We start from the raw sequence: 14,153 nt of genomic DNA, 5'->3' as shown, positions 1-14,153 counted from the left end.
GAAACAGAAGAAACATGTGGTTCACATATAAAATTTTAGTTACCAAATCCAAAAAAACAAGAATGTGACTCTATATGGCTTTCTTATTACACAAAAATATCCCTTAGTTAAAGCATGCCACACATCATCACATTGCTATTATATGAAGTATATTCCTCTGTGGTAAGTAATATACTCTCTTTAGCATGACCTCTCAATCCCCTCTCTTTTATCTCCCTAGAATCGTACAACAACCTATAAATACGGTGCCCCTTTAAAATCCAAGCATACATTAAAAATTCAACAATACAATTACAAAATCCCTATAAATGAACATACCTCAAAAAGCCAACGGCCCAAGTGACACACTGCACACACTGCATACACATACACTCACACACACTGAAAAATGAACGCATTATATTCAGTGAGCACCATTCAACTTTAAAAGCAGTGAGACCTTCCAAAGGCACAGCTTTACTGGCCTCGGTTCAAATAACCAAATTGAGAACAACAGTTGAATTTTAGAAAAGCTGTACAGTGGGGAAAAAAAGAAAAAAAAAGAGAGAGACAAAACAATCCTATAACCACAACTGAAAAACAAAATCAAAATGAACAGAATAAAATATCAGCAGAGCATGAACACTAACTAACATCCTTTGAAAACATGTATTGGTTACGTATAATATATATGTGCATAAATTAAGAAAATGACTTAAGTGCCCTTGCAGTAATCTTTACGTTGAACCAAATCACTATTAGGTTAATTGTATTGATTCACGCATCTTCTTTTATGTGCTAAATCTCTACTAAATTGCCCTATGAAAATGACATAAAACTAATTAAATTCCCAAGATATCTGAGAAATACAACTTTTAAAAGTGTGACAATATATGCAGCACCAGGATGTTGCAGAACTCACTGCCCCAATTTAAGATTCGGTTTTTGTCCACTGTATGTATAAGCTTAGATACATCTGAGAATTTGCTTTTCAACGGTTACTCTCATTGTTGTTTTGAGAGAGAGATACAAAGGTTAAGATTACAATGGGGAAGAGTTAGAATCCCTCTAAAATACTAAAGAAAAGCATACCTACAACGGAGTAAATAACTGTTTGTCTCCATAGCAGTTTCTCAAAGCATTTATGATGTCAGAAAGATAATGCTCCACTCCAGAAGGATGGACAAATTTACCAGATGGAGATTGACCGAAAGAAAACATAATTAAAAGTTAGCATCTGACGAACAATTAAGGTGATCCAAAAGGGCAACACGTGATGTGAAATTATTATACCAAAATATCAAAGGTTTGTTAATCTAATCACCCAATAAAACAGAACAAAAATTAAGCACAACAATATCAAAATTAAAAGGAAGGAATAATATGAAACCTTGTCCATAGAACGTTCGTGAGAATGAATCACACAACAATCAAGGATGGACAAATCACAAAAGTGACAATTAAAGGGCACCAAACAGACACCTCCATCTCTCTCTCTGCAATCGCATAAATCCCTCAGGTTTCAGGAGGCAAATGGAAAACGAAATGCTTTTCCATCCCCTACCCATACCCATACCTCCCTTACCTGTTCCCTTGTCCCATCTCTGTCTGCGAATCGTAGAAAAGAAACCCTAAACAAATCCCTGAAATCCCTCACCTAAATCCTCTCACATTTCTTTCGGACACCCCTTATCTCTCCCTCTCTCTCTCTGCAAAACCTAAACCAGATCTCCTAAGTCCTATCTCAGACACCCGACATACAGCCAAGAAGCCAAGATATTAAAGCAATCTCTACATAATACTGTGGAACAATGAAGCAAAATGGTACTTACTTGTTTCTTGTCCAAAACTGTTGGTGCCGCCGCACATTGTTATCAGTTAAGGGTTTATAAAAACCCACCCAAAAATTACCTTCATAAAAAATGCCACCACAAACCTATTAAGCCCAGTCAATCAAGAACCTACTTGGTTAATTTCAACTCAGCAGATAGTCTAGGTTTTTAGTTTTTTATGCAGTAATTATAGAGCAAATGGATAAAATTATTGACTATTTATACCCTGTTGTGGTTTCATAAGCTTCTCATTTTCTTAGTATCAAGCTCTCTTTGTGGGCAAAAAATATAATAATAATAATAACAATACTAATTCAAAAAGTAATGGAGATTACCAAGGAAATGAGTTTTAGGTTCTGATGGTTTACCGATTCCCATCCATTTGGTGTGAAGACTTTCTTTGTTTTATGTTAGGTGACGCACAAATTCTCACAACTGGTGTTTCAACAACCGACCTTGCTCCTAACAAACTGCAAGAACAGAAATTGCATTATATGAAAATAGTTAAATTATTCTTTTAATCGTAAGTCATAAAGTTCGAAACTTTCTATCAAAATAATTCAGAACCTCAAACAGAGAACAAAACTTCTACATTGATAATAACAACCCCGAACAATGAACAAAACATTGAACTGAAATCAAGTCATATTTAAATCAAACATCCTACCATCACTTATTACTAGAATCTAGTGGTATTTCTTTTCACTTGTAAGTGAGAGGTTCTAGGTTCGATTCTTGCCAAAGGCGAATTTGAACTACATTATTACTAACTCATTGTGAGGCTAAGCACATCCATTTCCCTTTAGTGTAGAAAATATTATTTGTTCAAAAAAAAATAAAAAATAAAAAATCGAACATCCCACATGCAGCCTATCCACACAACCCCTCCCTCTTCTCTCCATCCATTAAAGCTTCTCCAGCAATAGGGCAATTTGCCCTACCAACTGGATTAAACAGCATTTGGGCTGCAAAAAATTCATCTAGACCATTGAATTTTCAACATTAAAATATACAAAAAATATCAAAAAATACCAAATAAAATACCAAATAATTCTAAAAAAAATTCAAATGTCTTTTCAACAACATACTTAAAATTAGACACACTTAAGGAACTTAAAAAGTTAACCATCTTCTCATTTGTCTTTATTTTAATTAATTATGCTTGTTTGTAATGTAATGTTATGTTTTGATTTTGTATTTAAAATTAAGTTATCGAAGTTAAATAAGGGTTTTTATTTTCAAAGAAAAAACTTAATAAGTACAAAATTACAAGGCACAAAACATAAATATATATATGTGTGTGTGTGTGTGTGTGTGAATAGTAATCGCCCTTATCCTTATCCTTCCACCTTCCAAGCTGGTGGACTTGCACAAATGCAATTACTATTTAGAATGAAAAGTAAGAACAACTTTATTGCCTTCACCCTTCCCTAACCAGATAAATTTTTAGTTGTGATAGGAACATGGATGGTACATCACGTGTTTTTATGCAAGTGGTGAAATTTTTAATTTTTAAGTTATTAACCTTTTAACACACATAACCCACCATTTATATAGGACATGTGGTGTACCACATCGTGAGACGATCACACTGAAAAATCTCTCCACTAACTGATGGAGGTGCGCTTAGCTCTCAACTTATAGCATAAGCAAAAGAGTAACAACTAGCAACCCCAAAAACAAAAGATAAAATTTCAGATTTTTTCTGGGTTTTTTTTTTCTTTCTTTTGACTTCTAATTTTCTAGCCATTGCAATCCATCAAGAACACTAGACTCGGCAGTTTTTGACATGACACGATGATAGGAGCATATTTATGCGACTTAGTTAGCTTGTTCTTGTGCATTTACGTTGTATTTCCTTAGTTATTTTAGTGTTTAAAGTTATTTTTGTGTGTTTTCAGACTCTAAGTACAAAGTAGGCAAGAAGATGCATTTTGGAGGCCTTTGGAGCATGTTTCGGACTTGGAATGGATAGCAAATGCATGGGCAAAAGTGGATGGACGAATTTGAGAACTAAAGATGCCAAGAATATGAAGAATTATGGTCCAAAAGATGAAGAAAACAGCCCAAAAATCTGTCACCCCAACTTGCATTCCTTGCCATGCAAACCACATAGAATTCCCTTTGGATTCCATGCCATGCTTGATCACTCTTGTCCCCTACATAATTTCTAATTTCATGCTTCAATTCATTTAATTATTACACTCAATTGCTTGATACCTCTTGTTCCCTTCACTCATTAGATTTTAGACAACATTTACATCCATTACATGCACCAATTGATGCTCCATCATTCACATTTGGAATCCAATGCCATGTGCAACACATGTTGTTGCACATTTGACCCATTTGTTGACACATTTCACCTCCCTTTCCATCTCTATGCAATGTACACAATCATTCATGCTCCCTAGCTACAACACCACTCCATTTTACCCTTCACACTTTGCATCATTACTTCATTTTCACCCTTGGACCATTGCACACCACACACACAAATTGCCATGCATTTCATCCTTAACCTAACCTGATTTTCTAAGGTTTTTAGGGCCTATAAATACATGTTTACACCCCTTGGCCAAAGGACAATCCCCCATATTCACCATTCATCACAGAAATTCGTCCATACTCACCCTAGGTAGCAAAACACCCCAAAAACACCATTCTAGTGCCTAGAAAACATAACAGCCACTCCACCTTCTTCCACCCTCTTTGCCTAGTTCTCCACCACCCTCCAACCATCAAACACTCCTCCACACTCACCCTAAACCCTTCCATACCATTCCCCATCCATTCTACATCATAAAACTACCCAAAATCTGTCCATAACCCAATCTTCCGCAAGCAAGGGAAAGGAGGAATCTTGGATGCACTTGCTACCAAGTTGGAGCATTTTAGGTGTTTTCTTTCCTTTGATTTTAATGTCTAATTTTATGTATCTTTGCTTTGTGAGTATGAGGAACTAAACCCCTCTTAGTTAGGGGGTGATTCGAAACTATGTTCATACTTGCAATATGATTTGATTACATCCAGTTGTGATTCATAAGTTGTGAATTCAATTTACTTATCCGTTCATATAAAAACTAATTTGTGTATGTTGGTTAAGAGTGCACGCTTAATTTTCATGCATGAATTTGACGCTAGAATATAAGGGAGTTTCACCTAATCGTTATAAACTTATATTCACAAGTAGTGAAGGTTGCTAGTCACAATCACGTTAAGTAAACTCTTGGCGTAAGTTTCATGCAAATCATAGTAACGAGTGCCTCGTCAATGCTTATGTTTTTCATAGAACTTAATGATTCTTGCTTGTATCTCTATTATGCAATTCATGTAGGGAACTTGTAGGGAATGTTTTGGGTTGTCGTATGCAATCATCCAACCTAATAACTTGTGGAAAAAACTGAGGGTTAAATAGTGCAATTCACGGTTAATTTGGGGCGTTGAGTATTCATAGCTTATCGAAAAGCAACTGGAAATCGTTTTGTATGCAAGTGTGACATATGTGGAGAAGAACCTCCTAGCTAATCTTCCATCCATAAGTTTCATTCAAATTCACTTACAATCTGTTTTGTTTTACAAAGTTTGTTTTGTTTTCAAATTCATTAAAACCAAAATCCCCCTTTTACTTTATTGTTTCAAAGTGTTTAATTTCTGTTTTGGTTGTGTGTTAGAGTGTTTTGATTCACCCAAATTTGTCTAAGAATTTGTTTACTTTGTTCTTGTCTTAATTTAATTATTTTCGTCGAAAATCAACCCCATCTTATTTCTTTGAGTCATATTAATTAGAACTTGTCTTATATTATGTTTTTTTAAGTGTTTTAGTTCATTAGAAAACCAAAATTTGTCCAAGTTTGTGTGAGAGTCCCAAAATTGCCCAGATTGTGTTTTTAAGGTAGTTTTGAGTGTTTAGGGGCTGTTTTGAGTCTTTTGGTTTGTTTTAGTTTTTTAAAGTATAGTTTTGCATTCTTTGAGTCTAGTTAGTGTTTTAAACTTTGTTTTTACGTTTTCAAGTCAGTTTCCAAGTGATTTAGCAATCCCTCCTAATCCCCGGCCTAGAACGATCCCTACTTACATACTTTACTACAATTGATAAAAAGAGGGTTTAATTTGTGTGCTTATATATTTCGCATCAAATTTTGGCGCCGTTGCCGGGGATTAGCAACTTTGCTAATCTCTTGGATTGTTTTCTTTCGAATTATTGTATTTTGTTTAAGTTTCTGTTTAAGTTGCTGATTTGTTTTGTTTTCTTTGTTTTTAGGTACTAGTTTATGACCCGTAGCTCACAACCTGTTCGTGAGCATATCTCCGACTTTGACGGTGATTTTGAGAGGACTTTGAGAAGGAAAAAGAAATTGCAAGAGTCTAATCCTCCTAGTCCTGAGCCTGAATTAGAAGAGCAAGAAGTTGAGGTTGAAGAGAAGCCCACGGCACAAGTGGGTGGAGAAGAGCAAGGTATAGCCATGGACAACCGTACGCTCAAGGAGCTTGCCGCCTCGGGTTTGGATAATGCCGCACCATTGTGTATCCAATATCCCATGGCTGCTCAAGGTAAAACTGAAGAGTTCGAGTTAAAGTCAAGTTTGCTCCACCACATTCCAAAGTTCCATGGGCTGTCCATGGAGGATCCGAACAAACATTTGAAAGAATTTGAAGTGGTGTGCTCAAGTATGACTCCGGTTACCGTTGACGGAAGTATTTTAAAGATGAAGGCTTTTCCATTCTCTTTAATGGACAAAGCCAAGGATTGGTTATACGAGTTGGCTCCCGGTACAGTTACATCTTGGGAGAGTATGAAGAGGGCGTTTCTGGAGAAGTTTTTCCCAACTTCTCGCATCATTCTTCTTCGTAAAAAAATAAGTGGAATTCAACAAGATGAAGGTGAGTCTTTTCCTACATATTATGAGCGATTTAAATCACTTGTTGCTTCTTGTCCACAGCATCAGATGAAGGAGGAGTTGCTTTTGCAATACTTCTACGAAGGGCTCCTACCACTTGAACGTCAAATGCTCGATGCTTCGGCGGGTGGAGCATTGGTGGACAAAACGCCCATGGCTGCAAAAATCTTGATTGCTAATAGAGCATTAAACGCTCAACAATACGAAGGTGTAGGCCAAAGAGGACCCCCACAGCAACAAGTGCATGAGGTAAGTTCCGCATCCAATATTCAATCTCAGTTAGCTAATCTTACTTCTATTATTTCACAGATGGCCGAGGGAATGAAGATTCAAGGACCCATGGTGTGTGGCGTATGTTCTATCCAAGGACATGCTTCCGAAAAGTGTCCTCAACTCATCGAGAATGGTGGATGGGAGAGTGCTAATGCCATTGGGTTTCAAAGCCAAAATCAGCCAAGACATGATCCATACTCCAACACGTATAATCCGGGGTGGAGAGACCATCCAAACTTCAAATGGAGAGAGCCACAACAAGCCCAACCACAAGGAGGCTTTAGGCAACAACCCCCGGGCTTCTACAACAACCCATACGCACCCCCTCAAGTCCAACCACAATCTACCCCAAATAATTCAGGTAATGCTTTGGATAATGATACACTTGTTAAGTTACTAACCACTTTGACTAATGGGCAGGAAAATCAAAACAAAAGAGTGGACCAACTAGAGAAATAAATGGGGCAGATTGCCGACGTTGTTGGGCAGATTAGAGACCAAGGAAGGCTTCCTAGTTCTACCATTCCAAACCCGAAGGGAGGCTTTGAAAGTGCAAAGGCCATACTCTTGAGAAGTGGAAAAGAGATTGGGGCAGGTTCTTCATCAAAAACAGGTCACAAAGAGGAAGAAAAACTTCAATTTGAGGAGGAGGAAGCATGCCCACCCACGGCAAAGGTGGACACGCCTATGCCGCAAATGTCCATGGCCCCTAAACCTTCAAATCTGTCCAATAAGGGTAAGAATGTGTTAAATTCAATTCCTACTAATGTTTTTCCTTTGAATGTCCCCTTTCCTAGCAGATTTTTGCAATCAAAGAACGAAGAGGAGGAAAAAGATGTTCTAGAGACGTTTAGAAAGGTGCAAGTCAACATTCCCCTCCTTGATGCCATAAAGCAAATCCCAAAGTATGCCAAGTGTTTAAAGAAGCTTTGTACAACAAAGAAACGTGTCCGGGAGAAAGAGGTGGTACATGTAAGTGAGAATGTCTCCGCCATCTTGCAACATAAACTACCCCCCAAATGCAAAGATCCGGGAAGTTTTACAATTCCGTGTGTCATTGGTAATACCCGTTTCAAATCTGCCATGCTTGATTTAGGTGCTTCTATAAATGTTATGCCATATTCCATTTATGCATCTATGAACATAGGAGCATTGAAAAATGATGGTGTAATCATACAATTGGCCGATAGATCTAACGCTTATCCAAAGGGAGTTTTGGAAGACGTTTTAGTGCAGGTTGATCATTTAATCTTCCCAGCGGATTTCTATGTTCTCGAAATGGATGAATCAGACCATGCCCCTTCATTGCCCATCCTCCTTAGAAGGCCATTCATGAAAACGGCTCAAACGAAGATTGATGTGGCCAAAGGATTAGTAACTATGGCATTTGGTGGTGACATGATTAGTTTTAAAATTTCTGAATCCATTGAGACTCCTAATGTTGTTCATTCTTGTTGTGCCATTGATAAAATAGAAAATATAGGACCAAACCATTCAGCACTAGGCACAAAGGATGCATCAAGAACCATGCAAGACGAGGGAATTGGAGTGGCGCACAAGGACTATACGGCCACTGCTCTCAAAATGCTCAAATTGGCCGAACGCACCATGGGGAAGAATGTTCACATTGCTGCCACTTCATCACAACACATAGGTAAGCCACCTAATCCAAATCCAATTTCCATTAAAGTTGATAGGTGGTTCCCTTCTTTGGTGCAGGTACCCAAGCAAATCCCCAATGGTGGGTGTATGAACATGAACCTTAGGCAACACAACGCACCCATCAACAAACATCACTATCCATTTCCGTTCAAGGATGTAATCTATGAGAACTTTGTTGAGCATGTTGTGGAGGACATTCCCTTGCATGCCGTGGGCTCCAGTGGGGAGTAATTGTGTTCATCGTCCGGCTGGAAGACGTTAAAGTAAGCGCTTTAAGGGAGGCAACCCATTTATTCTGCTTGATTGTCAATTTTATTACTTGTTTAATTATTTTTTGTTGTGATTTTCTATTTTGAAACATTAACAAATATGCAAAGGATTTTAACATTAAACTTCGTGGAAATGAACAGCAAACTGGGAAATAAAGAAACATAGCATAATACAAGAGGGAGCCTTCACAAAGGCTGCTTGGGAGAGGTCGCAGTAGTCGGCGGTGTTGCAGTAGTCGGCGGAGTCTCAGCAGTCGGTGGGGCCACGGAATGAGGAGGTATCGGAGGTTGATCAGTTGGAGCTTCACTACGCGGTGCCGCCCCAGAAGACGAAGGCAGATGCGGTTGGAACAAACCCACAAACCTCCGGTGATCAAGTAAAATATGACCATCATTTTCCTGCAGCTGGTCAATTTTTCTCTTCATGTTTGTGGCATAATTGTGTGCAAGCTTATGCAATTGTTTATTTTCATGCTTGAGTCCTCTAATCTCCTTTTTGAGACTCTGTATTTCAGCCACCAACGATTCAACGTGACGGGTTCGAGCAAATAGGCGTTGGGCCATGTTGGACACAGAACCCGCACACTGCACGCTAAGAGCCAGAGACTCCTTAACCGCCAATTCATCAGACCGTCTAGCGAGCAGTCTGTTATTTCTGGGGGTGACAAGGTTCCGGGCCACCACCGCAGCGGTCATGTCATTTTTCATCACCGAATCCCCAACGGTAAGAGGACCAGTAGGGGATATGAAGGACGGACGCCATATGTTGTCTGGAGAAGGAGGGGCTGCTCCTTCACTAAGGTTCAAGTCAAAACGACGGTCGGAAGGGCCAGACATTTTTCAGAGGTGTTAAAGAAAGAGGAGATCGGACAAGTCAAGATCGTAAAAGTGCAAAACGGGAGTTTTTACAGGCAGAAATTCAAGAGTGCTTTGAACGTCCTGCATACCTCTATAAAAATCAGCACGCGATGGGATTTCAGAGATCGAAGAGGTGAGCTTAGAAATCGAAAAAGCCATTCAGAGATCGAAGAGGCGCCAGCTTTCTCAAAAGTTGGGCTTGCTCACAAACCACCAATTCCAGATACCGAATAGCGTCAACTGTTTCAGCCTCGTCAGCACCCATCACACGCAACTCAGCTTTGCGAAAATCACGGGCAGTCTGTCGAAGCACCGATTCCAACCATCTGTCTCTCTCAGCCTCGTCAGCACTTGTCACATGCAATCTCTGCCCTCAACGAAGCTCAGAACTCGAAGCGTAAATTCCGGATATTAAAGAGACCTCTGCTTTATCGAGACGTTTCAGCATCTGTCAATTTGCACATCTGCGTTGCGTAAATCACGCGCAATCTGTCGAAATTTTTTTGGAGAAGCGGAATGCATGTGGAAACTACTGTTAAATTATCCCAGGCTTGCCGACACGAGTAATGGAACAATGCCTTCCCAGCCATTAAGAAAATTCTATAAATGTTGAACTTCAAAGTGAAGTAGTCTCACCCAACTTTCAGCCTCACTTAACCCTTCATCCTCTCTGAAATGGCTTTCCAACAAACCCTCTCGAGTCACTCTGTATTTTTCATCCCCTGGGATACCCCTGCAAACAACTCATCCAGAGCACAAGTATTTCATATCATAAGGGTTGAGAGCAAGAGTATCTCATATCATGCTTTCTCCCTGTCCTTTCTCCAGCCAGCTCTTGCTCTCGAGTACTCATCATCTTATGCTTTCTCTTTGTCTCTCACTTATAAGGGAAGTGAAGATGATACCTCGAAGCATGTGGAGACGACGTGCTGATTCATCCTCAACTAAGGACAAGGAGAAAGAGAGCAAGTGGTGGGCACTTGGAAAGATTGAAGAAAGAAACAGACCAACACCTCTCCCTCGTGCCTGCCCATCGTGCAGAAGAAACAAGCAGAGAAGAATGCAGCTTGCACAATCATCCCAGCGGAAGGAGTCTGAGATGAAGAACTAGAGAAGCTGCCACATCTGCTTGGAGAACAAATAAGGAATTGCAACATCGCCAAAGAGAAAAGCTTCGCCGTACAATTCCAATCCAGTTCAAGATCAAAGCTGTGGAAAGTCAACAAGATCAACTATCTCCAAAACCAGATTTGCGTTCTTAAACTCTACTCTGTCTGGTTTTTACTTTGCCATATTTGTCATGTTTATTTGTCGTTTATTATTTGCTTGTTTTTGGTGTGAGTATATGCTTGAAACATTGAGGACAATGTTTGATTTAAGTGTGGGGGGGGTAACCATTGTTTTGCATGAAATTCGTAGAAATTTATCACCCATTACTTCTAGTATTGTTCCTTGTTGTTTTAAGTATTTTTTAAGCTGTTTTGGAGTGTTTCAGTGTGTTTTGACATAAAAATCCGAAAATTCATAAAAATTTGAAAAATTGTTTTTGAAAATCCAAAAAAGAGTTGTTTTTGTGCGCTTATTTGTGTCTTAGGGTACCTTCCAACACAATGATGAGGATTCAGTTTGTAATTGCATGACTGTTAAAGAGAGTTATAAACATGGATGAAAGTTTGATTTACTCTTTATTTATGCGTGGTTGTGGTTATAACTTATGAAATCACATGTAATCATAAAAAAAAAATTAGTTTTTGTAACATGCTTGAAGGAAAGAACTCAAACTAACGCTACAACCTTGTGAGACTTGAGCTTAAACGTTTATTTGGAGAGTTAAAATCTGTGCATTCTTGTTTTCTAAAGTCGTTGCATGATCTCCTTATTCTTTGCTTGGTTATTACTTAGAAGACGTTTCATCATTTAGTTCCAAATGCTAGAACTCATGCCTATTTCATTCAAAGCATGCTATTGAATTGCATAAAACATATTCAAGATGAAGTTGTGTAGTTACCACCACCAAAGCCAAACTGCCATGTATCCCATATCGTTATATGTTTAAGTTAACCCCATTGAGCCTTGATAGCCTACATTCTTTGTTAAACCATATTATCCTTACCTAGCCTAGTTTAGGACCATCCATACCCTTATTCTTGAAGCATAGTAAAGCATGATTCAAATTGAATTTTTTTTATTAAAATGGCAGAAAACAAGTGTGGGGGAAGTGTGAGTTATTATGCTTGTTGAAAAGAAAAGAAGAGTTGAAAAAAAAAAAAAAAAAAAGAGTTGAAAAATATGCGAAAAAGAGTTTTAAAGTGCTGCTTGTTGAAGAAAGGGTCCAAAACATAAAATTCGGCCCTAAATATTGCTTGAATTTTCCCTTCGTGTCTAAAAGCTGATTTCTGCAATCTAAGTGAATTCTAAGTTTCAATTTCATTACTTTACTTGCTATTGCTTTAAGAACGATTGTTATCCTTATCCTTCATTTGTTAGCCATCACCCCAAGCCCCGTTACAACCCTTAACTTCATCTTGAGTGTCATGCGTTTCAATATGTGGAGTTTGAAATTGATATGAGCATATGGTGTCACTGGTTCTCGCATCTAAGTAGTAGCATTCCATTCATGAGATCATATCTAAACATGCTTATTAACTCCAGAAATTGCTTTCTTTGTGATACATATATGTGAGCGTTCGTTTTCATATCTACATCAATCTTCTCACATATAACTAGTATAGGGTGTGTAGTTAGAAAATCTGTGTGAAAATTGAGTGCATACTTTGAAAGGAATTGAGTAAATTCTCTAAGGCATGTTACTACATCAAAAACATTGTTTTAATCGATTAATTGTGAACAAGTAAGTAGTGACTATGATTAAGTACGTGTTTAAGTGTGAAGATGATTCAAATCTGTGGGGATAATGATTTTTAACATGTCATATGCATTGGAATCCCTGAGGCAAATGTTGGAAGGTTTAGGTTGTATTTTATTTGTTTTGTTTCGTTTTATTTCTTTGTTTGCTCGAGGACTAGCAAAAGCTAAGTGTGGGGGAATTTGATAGGAGCATATTTATGCGACTTAGTTAGCTTGTTCTTGTGCATTTACATTGTATTTCCTTAGTTATTTTAGTGTTTAAAGTTATTTTTGTGTGTTTTCAGACTCTAAGTACAAAGTAGGCAAGAAGATGCATTTTGGAGGCCTTTGGAGCATGTTTCGGGCTTGGTATGGATAGCAAATGCATGGGCCAAAGTGGATGGACGAATTTGAGAACTAAAGAGGCCAAGAATATGAAGAATTATGGTCCAAAAGATGAAGAAAACAGCCCAAAAATCTGTCACCCCCAACTTGCATTCCTTGCCATGCAAACCACATAGAATTCCCTTTGGATTCCATGCCATGCTTGATCACTCTTGTCCCCTACATAATTTCTAATTTCATGCTTCAATTCATTTAATTATTACACTCAATTGCTTGATACCTCTTGTTCCCTTCACTCATTAGATTTTAGACAACATTTACATCCATTACATGCACCAATTGATGCTCCATCATTCACATTTGGAATCCAATGCCATGTGCAACACATGTTGTTGCACATTTGACCCATTTGTTGACACATTTCACCTCCCTTTCCATCTCTATGCAATGTACACAATCATTCATGCTCCCTAGCTACAACACCACTCCATTTTACCCTTCACACTTTGCATCATTACTTCATTTTCACCCTTGGACCATTGCACACCACACACACAAATTGCCATGCATTTCATCCTTAACCTAACCTGATTTTCTAAGGTTTTTAGGGCCTATAAATACATGTTTACACCCCTTGGCCAAAGGACAATCCCCCATATTCACCATTCATCACAGAAATTCGTCCATACTCACCCTAGGTAGCAAAACACCCCAAAAACACCATTCTAGTGCCTAGAAAACATAATAGCCACTCCACCTTCCTCCACCCTCTTTGCCTAGTTCTCCACCACCCTCCAACCATCAAACACTCCTCCACACTCACCCTAAACCCTTCCATACCATTCCCCATCCATTCTACATCATAAAACTACCCAAAATCTGTCCATAACCCAATCTGCCGCAAGCAAGGGAAATGATGAATCTTGGATGCACTTGCTACCAAGTTGGAGCATTTTAGGTGTTTTCTTTCCTTTGATTTTAATGTCTAATTTTATGTATCTTTGCTTTGTGAGTATGAGGAACTAAACCCCTCTTAGTTAGGGGGTGATTCGAAACTATGTTCATACTTGCAATATGATTTGATTACATCCAGTTGTGATTCATAAGTTGTGAATTCAATTTACTTATCCGTTCATATAAAAACTAATTTGTGTATGTTGGTTAAGAGTGCACGCTTAATTTTCATGCAT

This window comes from Malus sylvestris, chromosome 10, assembly GCF_916048215.2.
Source record: "Malus sylvestris chromosome 10, drMalSylv7.2, whole genome shotgun sequence".
Taxonomy (NCBI): domain Eukaryota; kingdom Viridiplantae; phylum Streptophyta; class Magnoliopsida; order Rosales; family Rosaceae; genus Malus; species Malus sylvestris.
The sequence above is the reverse complement of the archived record's forward strand: the minus strand, read 5'-3'. Positions refer to the sequence as shown.